Raw genomic sequence first — 2,293 nt, forward strand, 5'->3', positions numbered from 1 at the left:
CTGTGTGTGTGTGTGTGCGCACGGGTGGGAGCGTGCGCCCCTCTCCGTGTGCGCAAGGCGATTGGCGCCGCGCGTTCCCCCCATCGCCAAAATTTACATTGAACCACAAATTAATTTCATAATTTTTTCCTCTCTAATTATGCCAACAGCTGCTGCAAAGCCAAGCTGCGCACATGCATTTTAATGGCTTCCCCCCACCCCGCGCCGGCTCTCCTGGCGCTGAACTTTTCAATAATTATCACCAAGAGAAGAGAAGAGCTTCTACTTCTGCTGCCTTTCGGGCGGAGGGCGAGAAAGGGAGAGGGAAAGGGAAGTGGATGATGGCAGGCGGAGGACGTCTCTCCTTGCTTCCTTTGTTGCAGGGAGCAGGGACTTGCTCCCGGCTTCCTACCTCCACCGCGGGGGTGGCTGGCACCTGGAGGACACTCGGGACCGGGGACAGCTTCCTCGTCATGAAGCTGCTGTGCAAAAGGGAAGGGGAAGAGCAGCCTGGCACCACCCTCCGCACGCCTGCTGGCTGCCCCCATGCCCCCGGCCTTGGTCGGCTGCCATTGCTACTGGTGTTCAGGCTCCCTGGTGCTCGGCGCTGTACAAACCCGGGGTGAAAACATGCTTGGTGACCCAACCTGCAAAGCCCAGAGCCTGGGTTCCTGCTCCTGCCGTCCCGCTGCGACTTTTGGGCAGCAATGGTTGGCGTTGCCGGCACGCGGTGCTGGCACGTCCCAGAGGCGCGGAGAGCGACAGGCCCAGGCTCTCCTGACTCCCAAGGGCTCTGCTGGGGGGCTCAGCCTCCCCACCCAGGGAGCCCCTCTTCCAGCCAGAGGGAGCTGGATCCCCGAGGCCCCGGATGCCCCATGGGGCAACCACGACATGCCAGCCCCATGGGCACGCCACAGCCCCCATGCAATCCCTTTCCAGCTCCACGACCCCCTGCTTCCCAACCTCTGCTGGGCTCACGGCCCCCTGCCCTCTGGGGGACCCCAGGCCTTCGGGGGGTGCAGGAAGGAGGGGAGAACGGGCCCGTCCCCCCTTCCCGGCGCCCGCCCCGCTTGGGCAGGTTATAAATAGCTGCGGCACAGCGGCCCCGGCTCCAACAGCCGTTAACACCTCCGCAGCCCGTGTTTTCTATTTTGTTATTGTTGTTAATTCCTCGCCAGGTGGAAGCGCGCACTGTGGGGTTTAATTAAGCTCAGCCAGCTGTTGCTGGAGACGGGGATGTGGCACGCAGCGCGGCCTCCGCAGCGCCGGGCTCCCAGCCGGCCGCGTCCCCTGGGGAGGGGTTGGGGGACAACACGGGGTGCAAGGGGCACCCTCGGCCCATTCAGCGGGTGAAGACTTGAGCCACGCAGCGGGCGAGCTGGGTGCCTGCGAGCTCCCCCTGGCTCTGCTACCGACTCACCCTGAGGCCTTGGGCAAGTCACTCATTCGCCTCTTCGTGCCTTGGTTTCCCCAGTGTGACACGCAGAGGGGGCTCTCCCTGCCCCTATGGGGTGAGCGTAGTGGTATGAGCACGTGCTCCTGTAGCAGGGCATTGCCACAGCCCTGCCGCCGGCAAGCCCAGCACAGCCAGAGCCGGAGCTGTGCTTCTTTCCCCCTCCGCCTGCGCTCCAGCAGGGACCCCCCAGTCCAGACACTTCCTGAGACAGGCCACGGGATGGACCCGGGTTGGATCCAAGAAGACCTGTCCCCGTGGCCACCCATCCGTCAAGGGGCAGATAGCGGGTGGGAGGGGGGGACCCTGCCAGCCTGGCCCTGGCAGGAGATCTGTGTGGCCACCTCCCCTGCAGATGCCAAAGGCGTCAGCTCATTAAAACCCCGCCATCAGGAGCAGCAGCACGCGGCCGAGGTGCCGAACAGGGCTGGGGGAGAGGGGAGGGTAGCAGCCCCTGCCGGATCATTGCAGCTCCGAGCGCTGGGAGCTCACCTCCGGCACAGGCAGCTTGTCAGGAAGGCCCGCGGGGATGCTGCCTCCTCGTCATGGAGCTCATCCCATTTTAATTAACATGGTGGGAACTGAGGCGCTACCCAGAGCCGGGCACCCTGCAGCATGGGCCTGCGGGCCACGAGGCGCCTGCCGGATGCTGACCCAGCCTCTCCCCACCGCTGCCAGGAGCTGAGCGAGATGCCCACGGTAGCAGGCTCGCAGTGGAGGAGAGCAAAGCTGCTGCTCCCGAATCGGGGCCCTGCTGCAGCACGGAGATGCTCCCAACGGGCCTCGCCGTGTCCCAGCAGCTGGAGGTCCTGTGCCCCAGCCAGACCCCACTGTGCCACTGCCTGGGGCTACCAGCTGCGC

Source organism: Alligator sinensis, unplaced genomic scaffold (assembly GCF_000455745.1).
Source record: "Alligator sinensis unplaced genomic scaffold, ASM45574v1 scaffold255_1, whole genome shotgun sequence".
NCBI classification, from domain to species: domain Eukaryota; kingdom Metazoa; phylum Chordata; order Crocodylia; family Alligatoridae; genus Alligator; species Alligator sinensis.